At 40.1% G+C, this 16,563-nt stretch overlaps 1 protein-coding gene across 1 annotated transcript in view; it reads right to left on the minus strand.

Moving 5' to 3' along the window:
• The window catches only part of ROBO1 (roundabout guidance receptor 1), a 684,057-nt gene extending 667,771 nt beyond the window's left edge, over positions 1-16,286 (minus strand). Inside the window, exon 1 of the mRNA XM_031505944.2 lies at positions 16,004-16,286. The gene's annotated coding sequence lies outside the window, so the exon portion shown is untranslated. The remainder of the gene's footprint in view (positions 1-16,003) is intronic.
• Between the last annotated feature and the right edge of the window lie 277 nt (positions 16,287-16,563).

Genomic DNA, 16,563 nt, shown 5'->3' on the forward strand with positions numbered 1-16,563 from the left:
ATCATTTGTCACAATTAAAGCCATTGCATATTTTAACACTTATAGACTTGAATTCAATTTGATTTTTCCATTTATGGCACAGTAACTTTTAAAATTTTTCATTCCCAAAGATAAATATATTCAAAGTAATTTCATAAGAAGAACAGAAAGAGCTGTGCTTCTGATTTTTTTTGTGTTCAATTTACTCTAATATATTCATTCTATACATCCAGTGCTGACTGATATAACTTATTATTTAATTTTTAATGAAGGTTATTTTAATTTAGGTTGATGTAGCTTTTCTTTCTTTTTTTTTTTTTTTGTGGTTGTTTTATTTTCTACAATATTTCTATGAGCTCCAGCAGTCAGTTCTCAAGACCACACTGCCTAAAAACCAAAATAAATAGGACCATTACTTGCTATGCTGCATTTATCATCCTCTTTTCACAAAAACTGCTCATCCTTACTGATCATCTGTTTCCAGAGAGATCAATGGAAATCAGCACACTGTTATCCATAACTGTTTTGCACAAGGAATGGGAATTTATTTTGTAGTAAATGTGGTGCTAGACACTCTCATTATGTCTCCAGTGGCACTGAGCTTTCTCAAAAATTGTCCATAAATGAACTAAACCTAAAAATTTAGCCTCTTCCAAATCTGTAATAGCATTATTTTCCTTCTGATCATGCTCAAAGGCATTAACTCCACATAATAGTTCTCAATTCAACCTCCAGACAAAGAATGGATCTGCAACACTGTCCTTGTGTTCACAGAAGCCATGGATGCACAGATTTGGATCAGGTTTGATGATGGCAAGATGATTCAGCATTGTTTGCCAGGGTTTCAGAGCAGGGCAGATGCTATACAGAAAAAAACAAAAAAAAACAAACAAACAAAAAAAAAAAAAACCAAAAAAACCTTGTTAATTGGTGGGCAGGATGCTGATAAGGGGTTGCCCATTGCTGGCAGATTTTTCCCACACTGACATGTTTACCTTGTAAGTGAACTGTACCATCCAGCTCTAAGTTCCATATATATGATTTTTTCTCCAAACTCTTGCTTAATTGGGTTCTAAAACATCAGTTCTACTCGATTATTTTGTAGTGCAGTCTAATTACTCCTTATTCTTGGAGGAAAAAGAACCCAAAATAACGCAAAACAAAATAATAGAAGAAAACCACCCACAACTTCTACCTTTTTGTTCGACTGAAGATACAATAACCCTGCAGATGTTACTTTTATCAGAGATTGGGAATATTGGTGAGTACTAGAACTGCAGGCAGTGAGGGTGGTGTTCCTGCCAGACAAGCCAGAAAGCAAAATAGTAATTAACATCTAACTGAAAAACAAATTTTCTGTCAACTCAACTAAGCTTACTGCAGGCCTTTAAAATTACCTCTTGACTACTAATGTGGCAGAGATTTGTGAAACACTGAGAAACAGTATCAAACTCAGGCCCTTTTCCATGGCAATGCTGTACAACAGTGTGGAGTTATGGATTATACATTTTTCAACAGTTCTCCAACCAAAGGTTAATACAATTCCCAGAAAGGAGAAAGTCCTGTCTGCCAATTAGTGTGTAATGTGTGAGACTGAAACCAAGTACTGAATCCCAGGTTGCTGCTTCAGGAATTCAGAGTTAGGCTGAAGTTAATTTTCCCTCTCATATTCTCTAAATCTTATTCACGATTAAAAATTTCTATAGTTCGAAGCAGCTTTTCATTTTGAAGCTTGAAAGCAAAAATACTGAAATCTCCTGTCATAAGAAGTTAGAATTGAAATATAAAGACCATAATTATAAAAGTGGAAGTAGATACTTCCATCTCAAACTTTAGCAATCTTTTTAAACACTGGTAACAGAAAAATATTTTATAGCAGGAAAAGAAATAGGGTATTAGACTGCTTAAAGTTTTTGCTGTTTACTTGCAGCTACAGTGTAGGATTTAGAGACAGTTATGAAATAGGTCTACTGAAGTAAAAAAAAATCAACTTATGTAATTTATACTACTCATTCAAGGTACTAATAGTGCATGATAAAAGCTAGACATACTAATTCTCCTTTCTTGCTGTGGTAAAGGCTAAATACTTTGCATTTTATACAGTCCCATATAGTTGGTCAAATCCAGACCTAAAATTATGTAGTATAATATTTATATTTGAATGGAGATTTAATAACTGCAATTGTGAGGGACAGAGCAACAGCCAATTTATGAATTTGTTTCCTGCCAGTAAACCCAGGGGATGATCTCACATTTTCAGGAATTACTAACTGATAGCAACTACACCCTATTTTCTCTCTGGTTTTCCCCCCTCTTCCTTCTCTGCAAGTTGTGCCATTCAGCTTGTGCAAAAATGCCATAGGCTGTCCCTGCAGATGCCTGCAATGAACAGCCTGCACTCTGAAGGGTCTCTTCCTAAAGATTCAGGTTTTCAATCCCTTCTCCTCCTTTATTACAACATTTTTGGTTACAATTCATCCAGCTTCCTTGCAGCCACAGTGTACAATAGTACATATCAGCAGGTCAGCTCCACATTCCCCAATTTCCCACCAGCACATGCCCAAGTGATGCAGAGAGACAAAACAGGAAAGGATCTGGGACAGGTCTGGAGCAGCTTGCTTCTCCTTAGCCACCCAAGAAGTCACTGCTCAGTCACTCAGTGAGACTCACGGAACAGATAAATACCGAGGTCATGTAGAGTTTAATTTGGGTCTCCCTCTTTTCCTCTTTTATTTGTAGGAACTTGGATATCTTTGAGACCTCAATCTCTGAAGCAAATTGGACTGCAGAGTCAGAGAGCAGATTCCAAGATTAGCTATGAACACGGAGTGGCTGTCATTGTTATTGCGCACATTTTGTCTTTACCTGTTTGAAGCATGTGAGAAGAGGACAGTGTAAAATCATCCCAATTTTAGGTACTAGATCCCAACTGTGTTGGCCAACACCACTGTGAAACCCAGCCTGACAAACAGCATGACTGAGTCCCCTCCTTTAAGACAGGTTTTGCCTAAAAGTCTACAAATATGTTTTAAATAGAACAACTTTGCAAAGAAGCAAGCAGAATGTATTCTACCCTAAGCTGTTAAGTGTCCTAAGATAAACAACAAAGGACAGATTTCTTGTCAAAAGAAGTCAAAATGAACAAACAAGGGACAAAGGGATAATAATAATAATAATATTTAAAGGCCTACTCCAGCAGCACTTGTTCAAGTTAGGCTTGCTAAAATATCCAAACAAGCCACTAGCAGCTTTGTAAAGAGATGACAAAGGCCAGAGTTTATCCAGAGTGTTTCACCTGTACTTTTTATTTTGTAATTTAATATACAACAATTCACTGAAGTCTCACTTGAGATGGAAAAGTATCCTATAAGCAAGTATAGCACAGTATAATAACATATAATGATTGATTATCCTCAACCCAGTGCCTCAAATTTACATTCAGAGATCCACTTTTAAAGCATTGTATAAATGGCTTCTCAATTTAATTAAAGGCTTATAAGCTTTATTGAATGAACTCTTCAGCACGCTTTACTCACCAGCTTATGACTACAGAGACATTATTCAGGGAACATTAACCTCAATCTTTCATTTGAATCAAAACTTATAATTTTAAACTTTTAAAGGCAACTTATCTTGCACATAAAATTACAAACAAAAAATGGATTTCAAACATGATGTAAAATAACTGCCTATCAATCTTTTCTACCAGACCTTCCAGGCTCATACTATCTTAGCCTGCAGATCCAATTATCCTCCAACATTTGCTGCTCAACCATGCTGAGATTATTCACCAGCCCTCCAGTTAGACTGTAATAAGAGGTCTGTGGGTGCATTTACACTCAGAGAAATAAGGTATAAATGCTTGAATTGCCATCACATCTTTCTGAGTTACATGCACAGCCATAAACTGTACAGTAATGAATCAGACTCTTTCCAGCTGCTTTATCCATTCATTTGCATGAGATTTGGACTTGCTAATTCAAAAAAAAAAAAAAAAAAAAAAAAAAAAAAATCTAGGTGCAGCATGCCTTTAAGATGATGCATCTCTTGACTTGAAGGCCTTACAAACAAAGTACTAATTTCCCATGGAAGATATTTCCTCCTGTGCCCAGACAGCCAATGCTCCAATATGGATGTGTGATTACCCTCTGTAAAGGCAATCTCAGCCCCTTACCATTTTTTTTTAAGCTTTACATCTTAAGAAAGTAATCATACACACAAACTACATTGACATCAATGATTATGTTCTGCACAAAATTTGGCAGAATTTCTGCTATTCAGCAAAAAATTATAATGGCAGATTAATGATAAAGTGTTTTCTGATACTCCAGTCTTAATGGTGTTTTCTCACTGCAGTAGTTGTACATCATGACAAAACAAAAGCCCTCTGCCACAGGACATCAGGATACATTGCCAAAAATGTCAGAACCACAGTTTTCAGCCCAAAGCTGCAACTACTTGAACTGCAGGAGTCATTTCATTAGCTGACAGCTGCAATAAGCTGTTCTTTCTCTGTGGAGAAGCTACTGGTGGGAGGTACAATTCACACAGGCAGCCTCCATAAATCATATACCACTTTAAGAAAAATATACTTAAGGAAACATTCACAATGTAATGTGCAGTACCTTTCCTATTTATTATCCTTGTGTTCTCAGTGCATTCATTCCTTGACATTCCGTATTTCAAAAACTCTTAACAGACCCTTAAGACATGGACAAAGTTCAGGAAGATTCAAACATTTTGTTCCCATTTGTACTATTTTTGATGATCTAGACAATCTAGAGCCTTGGTGTTTCTTCATGACCTATTTCTAGTCAGTGTGTTCCTACTGACCCAGGGAAAACAGGATTAGGTTCTTTAGTTACAGGTTGAAACCCTGATGGTGTTTATTTACTGTGTTGCTACAATATAAGGTAACAAGAAATTGTAACTGGAAATGTAATCAGCTGAAAAAGCCACTAAGACATTTCAAAACCATATGGTATTAATTAAATACAGCATATCATTGAATAATGAACACACATAGACATTTTCAAGTCTTTAATGCTGTGATAACCTGTAGTCTCCTAAATGCCTAAGGAAAGTTGTAGATGGATGAGTCGTGAAGAGGGTGGGAAGAGGCTTTGGTGTCACAAGGGGGTGTTTGCCAGCCACTGCTGAGTCAGGCAAGTTATAGGTTCTCACATCTACCTCTTCAAATGGTTTCTCTATTATTCAAACAATTTTCACGGGAACCATTGAAAATTGCTGGCAGGTAATACTGCAACTGAACACCCAGCTTTGTTTTGTTTCTTTAAATTCATGTTACATCCCCTATGTGAATCCAAATCCGATGTGCAATCTCCATTTTCATAGGAAATACTTCACAAGTAGCTTATTGTTAAAGAAACAGAAATGCTACATTTGAACAGAAATAACATTAATAGAAAGGGTTGGATAATATTTGATATTGCATTTATTGCCTCTTTTATTTTTTTTAATCATACAATGTTATATAAGCTACACAGCTTGTAGTTTTGTTTTGGGGGGTTATTTGTTTTTCTTTTGTTTGTTTCATTGTTTTTGTTCATTTGTTGAGACTTTGTTTTTGTTTGGTTTCTTTTTTTTTTAATTTGGAAGCACACAGAAAAGCATTGATATGTGCATTTTACTTCTGAGCTACAGTCATTCTACTTTAGATTATTAGTACCAACCAATTAAAAAACAACTGCGGTTGAAGCAGATTCTTGGGGAGGGGTGTCACATCTCTGTGACAGACACATAATTACCTGTCACATCCCCCAGGTACTCCCAAGCACCAAGGAAAAACAATAAAGCAGGGCAAAACAGGTTCCTTCCTCCTGCACTCCAGCAGTGGCTCTAACCAGCAGGTGCTCCAGGTGGAGCAGCATTTAAGTTTTCTTAGCTGCCTGTGGAAGCAGTTCTTATCCATTCACTTTTCTGAGTCAGGTAAAGAAGTCATGGAGAAGAAGAAAAATATGCTGTCAAGGTTATGTATTTCCATTTTTTTTTTCCAGAATTACTGATGAGAAGAGTATCTGTTCCACTAGAGGGAGGAGCAGGCTCAGGAACTGAATTTCCAACTAATATTCCAGTGCCACCTACAATAACAGATTTACTCCTACATGAAGGATGGTCTGTTGTCAGAAAGTGTTGAAAAGGCACAACTGGAATAGCAAGTTCTGTAACAACAAAAATAAAGGAAAAAGGAAGAATCTCACTTGAGGTACATTTGGATTTCTTGTTTTTTCCCTGGTTACCTTGAATAAAGGATGTGGTTTTAGTCATCAATAATTTCCCGCATAATATATATGAGTTTCTAGACCATGCTTTTCTTTGACATAAAGCTACCTTGAGAAGAAATTTGTAGCCTCTCCTTTCCTCTAAAGGGCTTCATGTAGATGCTTATTTTCATGTATTTTGTCATATTGCTTCTTGTTGCTAAGATCTGGTAGCAAGGTATTATCTTCACCTGAAAACTGGTATATTGAAGAACTTATAGATTATTCATACCTTTCAAGTATGAAGATGTTAATACTTGTATTATCTTCATCTGAAAACTGGTATATTTAAGAATTTATAGATTATTCATACCTTTCAAGTATGAGTATGTTAATACTTGTAATTCTGGTGGGATTTCCCTAAAACATAGTTCAGATAGAACAGACCTAGAGATTTTTAAAGTTCAACTTTTCCCAAAGAAATCTCGAGAAATGAAAAGGCCCCATGTCAGAGCTTCTATCTGTTCACCTGCATGTAACAATATGGTAAATCACTGTCATGAAAAGATTAAAGTCACTTAGTAGAGAAACTATTTTTAGTGACTTTGGCTGGGACAAGTCCCATGACTCTTTAGTGCAGCCCAAGGAGACAAAGGAGCAGCTGCATCTTATTCAGGCAAGCAAGGCTACAAGGAGACATGGCTGTGGTCCAACCTATCCATCTCACCTGCCAGAGAATAGCTGTAGCAGAACAGGAGGGCACTCATGGAAGAGCTGGAACCTGCCATGCATTCCTCTCCTCCTTCTCCTCCCACTCAGAGTGATGCAGGGCACTTTGTGATGCCATCCATGCAGTATACACAATACAAAGCAGGTTTCTCTCTTCTGGGTGGGTTTGACCAGCAGCTGTCACGTTTGACTCTCACTGATGACTGAGACACCATCTCCAACCAGCCAAACAAACCCTCTCTTTGTGTGCAATCAATCTAGACATGACTCCAAACCAGAGGAGTGCTGTATTCAGAGAGAAGGGTGCACTTAAATGAGTTCTTAAGTCCCCAGGGAATAAGTTTCATAGTCCTTTAGCACACACCTCTAGAAAATCTTTCTTTCCAAGGTTTCACTGCATTTTATATTCCACCAGGCCAGAAAGAGGCATTATTTACAGAGCTTGAAAAATTCTGTTTATCCTAGACCAAAAACGTTAAACTCCCTGGATATTAAGACAGAAGCCTTGAACTTGATGGGATGGAAAGAGTAGGGTCAACATGCCCCAGCAGGAAATGTGCTGCATGATTTTGTATTGCCTAGTGTTTGCTAAATATTTAGTCTCTCATGCTTCTCATTACTGTAGCTCAGCCAAGAATCAATGAAAATCTCAGTAACTGAGGTCAGCTGAAATTTTCCTGCCTTCCCAGAGATGTGTGAGGGTTTGAACCATTCTCCCAAGCAACATGTAATATTATAATCAGAATAATACCAGAAAGAGCTTTAGAATCACCCATGATCATCTCAGCAGAAAAGGGCAGAACTGTCTTGTACTAAACTGCAAGAAATATCTACTGGTTTTCTTATTATAGGTTACTCCTGACAGCAGGATAAGATGTGTAGTCTGAGATTAGAAATGCGTTGCAGAGTCATACAGAGGTCAGTGAGGAGAAATTTGCATTATTTTTCTATTCCAAAGTATATAGATTTCCCTTCTGACTACCTCGATCTGTGATGATAAGCAGATGAGCAGAAAAGCTGTAGGAATCACACTTGGTTCCTGTTGTCAGCCAGAAACATTGTGAATAACATCTGCCTATGGCTGGGCTCTCTCTGGATCAATGCAGGGTTATGGCCACTGCCTCCTTTGATCTCTGCTGAGTAGAACAGAACTTGTGTCTCATTAGTCAGAGTCGGGTGATGCTGGGCACAGAGGGCACTTTACCAACAGCAGATTATGAACTCTGCAGCCTTACAAAAAGTGTCACAATAAAATGGATGCATTTTGCTCTGCAGTATTCCACGTGCCTTGACCTAGACCAAGATCGGTTTCACCTGATTTCATCTTTTAAAGTGCTGCCTATTGGTTTATTGCATAAAGTGAAATTGGCACCAATCAATGGGAAAACACACAAAAGAATTATTGTTCTTGCACTTACAGTTATTTATCAAGTGAAGCAAACACCTACCCATTAAGAAATGTCCTAAAATAAGCAAGGAGAGTAACCATCAGCAAAAAAAATAAGGGAGCCACTTTGAGCCTATAGGCATTTTTTTCCATTACATATAAATATCTGTGACCTCAGATAGTAAACTAGAGATTTACCCTAATGACAGCAAAAATCTATTCTAGCTGACTTAGGATAAACTTTCCTGAAAAACAGGCTTCAATATTTAAATAAACAATATTCAGAATATGTGTTTTTACAGAAATACTGTTGCGAGCTACGTTGCCAGTATGAATGGGATATTGCATATTTGCACACAGCTTCTGTCATACATGACCTTAATGGAATGATATTGAGAGAGGATAATGAAATCAGTGAGATCACCTACTTCAAATTCCTCCTAGCAGAGATTTTGAGAGACTTATTTCTTATTTAAAGAAAAAAAAAGGTCACAGTCAGGAGGGCTGCTCATATTATGTCTATAGTGTGAGAAACAAAATAAAAAAGAAGAAAAAGAAATTTGCAATTGCAATTGATATGCAAATACAAGCAAAACTACTTAAATTACACAAACTACTGATAGAAGAACAACACCCCTCTGCAATCAAGTTTGAGTATGGCAAGTCATGAAAATTCCCATTCTCCTCTTAGCCATTTATGCTTGCTATATTTTAATATTTGTTAGCAGAACTTTTAAGATGAAAAAAACTCACTATCTCAAAACATGTCCAAGAGCTTACTTTATATCTTATACATTACATGAACATGTCAAGATTGAAATCTTTGTACTTCTCAAGTTGAAATGTTATGGACAGAACTCTGTGCACTTAATCAAAGTATGGTTTTGATATTTTGCATCTGGGATAATGCTTCAAGATATAAAGATACCTCTTATCCTGCACATTGCTGAGGAACAAGAAAATTAAAATTCTTGTTTGGATTATGTGTTGAACACAAATGATGTAATAATCTTCATTTCACCTTGGCTGCAAAATTACAGAAAATGTACTCTTTTCCCCTTAGAAGAGAAGAAAACTGCTGCTTGGTTTTGCTTGCCATCTAGTAATATTCATTATTTAGAAATATATTATTTACTTGGCGGTCTTCTCCTTACTGTGGCTGTTTTCTGATATGAGGTTCACTAATAACACACAGGCTCTGGGTTATTCCAAAATACACTTCAGCAAACACAGATAAATTTAACTCACAGTGTCAAATCTCCATGCAAGATGAAGAATATTTGGACCTTGTAATCCCTTCTGCCATACTTTCCATTCTCTCATTCCTCTTGTATTTCACCCAGAGGAAGTGTTCCTATCTTTGCATAACAGAATGGAGATAGTTCAAAAGAGTTCCTTGCTTTCATCCATGTACAGCACACCCAATCTGAAAGTTATTTAAAAACAGTTTCTTCAGGACCTCATTTTTAAGCCATAGGCAGTTAAATCTGATAACCATACCCTCATATGGGAAACAGTGACACTTTTTGAATTTCCTTAGACCTTATGGGTGCAATGTCCTCAAGAGCAGCTTTTTTTCCTATTTTGAAAAACATTCAGAAGGGTTATTAGCCAAAAATACTTAGCTGCAACAGGGGCTTATCTGGGAACTGAAGTTGGCTTTATTACATGCAAATATTTCAGTTAGAATTGTCTGCAGTCCTATCTGCCTGCAGACAATTTGTTTAATTTTCCTGTTAGATTTTTTTTTTTTAACACAGAAAAAAATTTTTGTTTCAGTTGTCAGCTACAAAAACTCAAGCATGGGTTCAAAGAGTCAAGACATATCCTTATATTCATTTATCACTAATAAAATTCTTTACACAGCTAGGTGGATTTGAGACATAAACTTGTCCGGTAATTTATCTGAGTCACAACTACCACTGGTGATAAGGGAGAGTGAAAGAAAAGCATTTGACTTTCACATCTTATGTTGGGTGTGGTAAGAATTGCAGTTAGAAGAAGTTTAGTAAATTAGAGAGTTTTATAAAGAATCAAAATGAATTTACGACTCTTTTGTCCAGCTGTTCTTAGTAAAATCCTAAAATATTTGCATTCCTGGAATGAAAGCAAGTTACCAACACTGTTGCAATTAGTTTAGATTTCCATATTTGCTCCAGGCAGCACCCTATGCAGTGAATCTCCTCCAGTAGTTAGGTAATTTGTTCTTACACCTGTATTGGTTTGGAGGCTCACTTTACCTTTCATCTTTAGGGTTTTTTGGTGCTTTCTACCACTAGTTTATTTTGAGTGTTGAAGTGTTAATGAAGACTTGAAAAAAGTTCCTTAAGCCTTGGGGTTTTTTTAGAATGTACTGCAGGACACTAAAAGGTGTGATTTAAGCAACACAATACATTTGCTCACAGCAAGTGTCTTACAATGACAAAATTTCTTCCCTTACCTTTCTACAGTTACTTTTAGAAAGAAAAGAGTTAGAAGCACAAAATATATTTTTAAAAAACTTAAATAAAACAAACCAAGTGTTTAATTGACACGTGTCTGAGGTCAAACAGGCACATAAAATAGTAGAAGCAGCAAGGAGTGAGATATTAGGTAACCTAGTCAGATAAGGTTTTTTTTTTAATATGGAGTCACCTTAGTGTGAATATGGAGCAAACTTAGTGTGAAAAGTCACCATTGTTGGCAAGTGAATCCTATTTTAACAGAGTCAAATTCTTTCTTATGCTGCTTTTAGGAGCAGAAGAGACTTAATTGTTATGGGGAGTAACAAAGATACACAGTTTTTTCATGCCTCCCCATTTCTTCTATCACACAGAGTCTCTGAGAGGGAAATCCAGAGTTTATGCATAATGATTTCCCCTAAACTGAAGAAAGGGGTATAGAAAAAGCCACATTCTAATTGCTACTCAAGGTGTTTCTTTCCTCAGTCTGAAAATTTCTCCAGAGGGATGGGGATGATGCAGAACTTTCTCAGGTAGGACCTTAGATCAATTCACAGCAATACAGAATCAGGATGAAAGGACTTTTGAAGTCAATCCCATACCCTGGCTGAAGGAAGCCCTGTGCTCTGAGCCAGGTGAAGATCCAGGCAGCATGAACTGCAATACAAACCACTGCAGCTACTTTACCTCAAAAGACTGAGGAGAAAGAGAAGGAATGAGATATCGGGAAGGAATTGCTTCATGTGGAAGTAAGGGACCTCCATTCCTACTCATGTCAGGTCTCATGACTCTGTTTTAGGTCTCTGATACTTCCTCAGCCCTAACAAACTAATCAGTGTTGTGGTTCAAGGAAGATGGATGAGGAGCATCTTCCATCTCTTTTGTCCCAGGCTGCAATGAGAAAAAGATGACACTCGGGGCCCAAACAGCACATAAGCACTTGTCTGAAGACAAGACTTTCTGGGCTCTGGGTCCTAGTCTCTTTAGATTAATTTTAAACATTATAAACACAGAGTATTTGTCTGAAAGCAGTTGTATTACAAAGTCAGACCTCAGCTGGGGACAGCCAGTAGGTTACCAATTCACACTGCTGTTGCCTGCCAACACATTTTCTCCTGCCACATTCATATTATTGGTAAAAGGATCAAACCAACTTACTCCTCTTACTGAGGAGCAAAAGATGAGTGAGTTTGCAAAGAGGACATGCAGTCAATGTTTTCACTACTGACAGAGGAAAAAGCTAGAGGACACCTAGGGAAACAAATTTACTCTATGAAACATGACTTGGCAGACCTGGAGAACAGATCTGAAAATGGCTAAGAAAAGATGGATGATACAGGATTGGAAGCAAACAAAAATGCCCTTATGGAATTGACACAGAGAGGGCCAGGGGAGGCAGGAGGGTGGCTCACACTTGGATCTCACTATGGGCAAGGACAAGTTAATGAATGGAGAAGTTTGTAGGACAGAGTTAATTGAAGCAAAGGATTGATGTGTTTGGACAGGCTATAAATTGGCAATGGTGAGAGACAACTGATGGGGCTGATGATTAGAAGAAGGATAGGGAATGAAAGATTTATGGACTGAGCAGTTTAGACAGATAGAGTATTACAAGTGAAACAGAATATCTATTAAGTCTCTTGTAGATTGGAAGAAATATTTCATTGCATCTCCCCACATGCTCGGTGAGGATTACTTGAGTCTTGTGAAATCTAATGTGCCATTTAGCCTACATGCTCAAGTATAGATCCATGTTTTACAGTTCTTTCAAGGGTTTTATGGTTATTTATTTTCCCTGACCTTTCTACAGCTTTTTTTTCTTTTTTTATATAATGTAATTGCTGGGGAGGACACATGATAATTCCCTTTGCATTTCTGTTATGTGATGGATCATTTTGACAAATGTAGAAATTTCAAATTGTCTAAACTTTCCTTGAAGACACTCTTTTCCTGATAATACAGGCAAATATGTGTGCAAACCCACTCAAATTGCTTGAGTTATCATGTTATGAATCATGGAAAGGGGCGAAGAAACATTAGGCCATATATTCCTCCTTAACCTGGAACAAAGGGATGAACTATTTTCACAGGGCTTGACTAATACAAATTAGGATAAACTGCTGACAAAAAGTGTTACCCAAAAACTTTAGTAGTGATATGTAATTATTCCATTATTTTCCTCAACAGAAGAAATGAAAATATGCAAGGTTCCTGATCTTGTATGTTAACAAAGACGTAGTTAAAGAAGTAACAAGGCTGTACAGAAACACATCAGTACCAGGGCATACACTATATATGTTAAAAAAATATAATTTGCATTTTAAGACACAGGAAAAGTCATCTGGAAAAGACAAACAGATGTAAAAAGTAAAGTTTAAGCTCTCTATCTAAATCTCCATCTCTTTCTTTCACAAGCACATGTTTGTAGCCTCAGACGGATTCACAAATTATGCACAAAACTTCTCTCACATGCTACCTGAGAATTCAGGTCTGACTCTAAAGCAAATCAAAACATGAGATTACTACATGTTTCTGAGGACATGGAACACACTCAAAAGTCTCAGTTCTACTTAATACTTTACACATGGGTAAAGCATATTGCATCTGCTTATCTGTATACATTGAAATTTCCTCTGGTTTCCTAGAAAAACAATAAAAATCTAAGCCTCCTATGAATAACATATTTGCCTTGCTTAGATTGAAGTTTGGTTGTGCATATATGCCTTGAAAAGTTACTTGAAGGAAATACTTTTTATGTATAAGGTCCTTGTGGATTATGTTGCTTATTGTGGTCCAAAACCAATTGTACCAGAGACAATATAAAAAGTCCAAAAAGTGGGGGAAAAGAAATAAAGCCCCAAACAAAAGAAATAAAGAAAAGCAACAGGACTCAAATAACCTTCCTTATTTTTAAAGACAGCCTATTAGGATGTCTTTGTCATCTTGCAGATGGATCATTGTAAAACCAGTTGAGTCCTCCTCATTTCTCCAATATTCAACTGGTCAATACTCAATATTGAGGATTCAATATTACCAAGGAAATGGCAAGAGAAAAGGGTTGAAATATTGTTTCACTAAAAAGTCAAGCTAAGCTGTTTCACATTTCCACAATGACATCCTTTGTTTTTTTGAGGATTCTTATGGAAATGAGTGCAGCTTCTAGGCAAGCGTCAGCCATGGTAGCAAAAATGCTTGCAGAAATCTGTTATTGTAGATGGTTAGGACAAAATTGCTATACAATTTGCAGAAGTTTCCCTGTGTTTGCTGGAAGACTGAAAAGCAATAAATTACTCTGAGAAGCATTAGAATAATTTTACTAGCTTTACTAGCACTTCTTTCTTTGCCCCTGATCTGTGTCTCTTTCTACACTCCTACAGCCCCTTCAGGCCAGCGTAATGCTCCTGGAATGTACAGCAGTGCAAGATGTAAGGAGAAGACACACATGCAGACAAATATAAAATGAATTAAGAAAAGCAGCACATAGTAAAAGTCAGATGTGATGTTTGGAGATTAGCCTTACTAGTCCATAATGCAGCTGGACATTCTTTACCTGTTTTGTCTACAAACTCCATACAACAAAGGCTGCTTTTTTCTTAAGTAAAGAGGGTGAACTTCAACTTAATAAGAAACCTTTCCAAATGCCACTTCTTGCCTGTCAGGTGAACCTTAACATGTATTTACACACTACTATTAGAGAACTGTCCCTTTTACCCATATATCTGTGAAACAGGGGCATGACACAAAATATTTTTCCCTCAAAAGGAAAAAAAAAAATCCTCTAAAGATCTTCAGTATACTCATTACAACCAGTAACTTAAAAATAATTCTTTTTATAAATAAAAGGTGAAATTGAAATGAAAACATCTTAACTTCATTTAAATCCATTTCCGAGTCATCAATCATTAATTAAGATACATCCCAATGAGCATGAAGGAAAGAAACAACAACCAAAAAAAAAATTGGATTCCGATCTTGCTATAGGTAAAGTTAATTGCATCCTGAATTTCGCGTGTGCATTTTGCACTTCTTTCTCCATATGTCTTTGGGTTTTTTCTTTTTTTTTTTTGTTAATACTTTCACACTCAGGTGCACCAACACTCCTGCTGCCAGCCCTGTTCCGAAGGAGCGGCTCTTGGTCCATGCCCCGCGTGGCAGAACCGCGCAGGGACCGAGGGGAGCCGGCCGAGAGCCTCCCCCCGCACCGGGACGGGGCCCGGCTCCCCGCACGGGCGGCGAGGGCGCGGTACCCTCCGCGGGCCAGGTCGGGCACCGCGCCGAGCATCCTCCGCCAGGGCGCTGCCCCGCGGGGCGGGGGCGACGCGGGTCTGCGGCACTGCAGCAGCAGGAGCAGCTGCTGCGGCGGAGCCACAGAAGACCTCCCTCCTTCTCCTCCTCCTCCGCCTTCTTCTGCTTCTCCTCCTCCCCCCGCCCCGCCGCGCCGGGGGCCCTCCATTGTGCGGGGAGGCGGCCGCACACCCGCGGGATGCGCATCCCCTCCGAGCGCCGCAGCGCCCCTGCGGAGAGAGGCGCTCCCCCGCCCACGGCTGTCACATCCCACTCCGCTGCTGCGCTTTCCATTTCTAAAAACGCTTATGCGCCTACATAAATGTATATACACATAACAAATATATACACACGCTTCCCCCCTCCCGCGCAATCCCGCTCTCCGCCCCGCGGGGAATCGTCGGGGGTAGAGGAGGGCGCTTCCCCCGCAGCGCTGCTCCTCGGCGGCGGCATCCCCACCAGAAGGGAAAAGGTTACTGCGAGCGCGGCGAAAACAAAGCCGGCGCTCCTCGCCCGGGCTGCGAGGAGCGACCCGCCAGAAGTTGCGGCGCGGCTCCCCCGCCCCGCTCCGCCCCCCTCCGCGGCAGGACCGCCGGAGAGGCACCCCGACATCGCCCCGGGGCGGCGGGCACGGCGAGGGATGCCGGCCAAACTTCTTTGTTAATCACCGGCGAGCCCGCCGGCGGCGAGAGGAGCGGGGCATGCAACCCACAGAGCCCCCGGCAACTTTTCCCGACAAGGCGCACGCCGCCGGTACCCGCAGGGAAACTTGTTGGACCGCTAGCGCTGAGCACTCGCGACTTGCGCATCCCCTCTCCCGCGGTGACCTCTCCCGGCGCTCCGGGAAACTGTTGCCTCCCTCGCTCGGTGCCGGTGCCCGGCAGCGCGGAGCGGCCACCCCGTCCCTGCGGCTGCCGCCCCGAGCCCGGCACCGGCCGCTCCTCCGGCAGCTGGGGACTCACCCTGCGGGATCAGGCGGCTCTCACAAAACTAGCGGTTCCATCATCCAGGCGGTGCTTCCCAACTTTCCTTGCACAGGGCGAGGACAGAGCTCCGTGTATTTATACGGAGAGGGAGAGCGAGGGTGAGAGAGAGAGAGAGAGGAAGCGCGCTGAAGTCGACAAGCTGTTCAGCAGACTTTTGAATAGAAGGGGGATGAAACCGGATTCTTCCCAGTATCAGGACCCTGGAAAATCAAATCCTTCTCCGGAAAGGGATTCTTTCGGCCCCGTTCTGCGCGTTACTCTTCGGGCGCGGAGCGGGAGGCATTGCATACAAATAGAGCCCGGCGGCGGCGATTGGCGGCGGCGCGCCCGGGTCCTACAGCCCCGGCGCCGGGCAGCCACAAAGCCGAGCGGGGCGGGCACGGCCGGGGGCGAGTCCCGCCTAAGCGATGCCTTACCTCGCCCATTGTAATACGTGTCGCGATGTTCGAGCGGGAGAAAGGCACGCTCTGGAAAGATGCCATGCCATCTCCCCTTCCCGAACTGCTCTTGCAGGGCTATTGTGCGGCGTGGTATGA

Source organism: Lonchura striata, chromosome 2, assembly GCF_046129695.1.
Source record: "Lonchura striata isolate bLonStr1 chromosome 2, bLonStr1.mat, whole genome shotgun sequence".
Classification (NCBI taxonomy): Eukaryota; Metazoa; Chordata; class Aves; order Passeriformes; family Estrildidae; genus Lonchura; species Lonchura striata.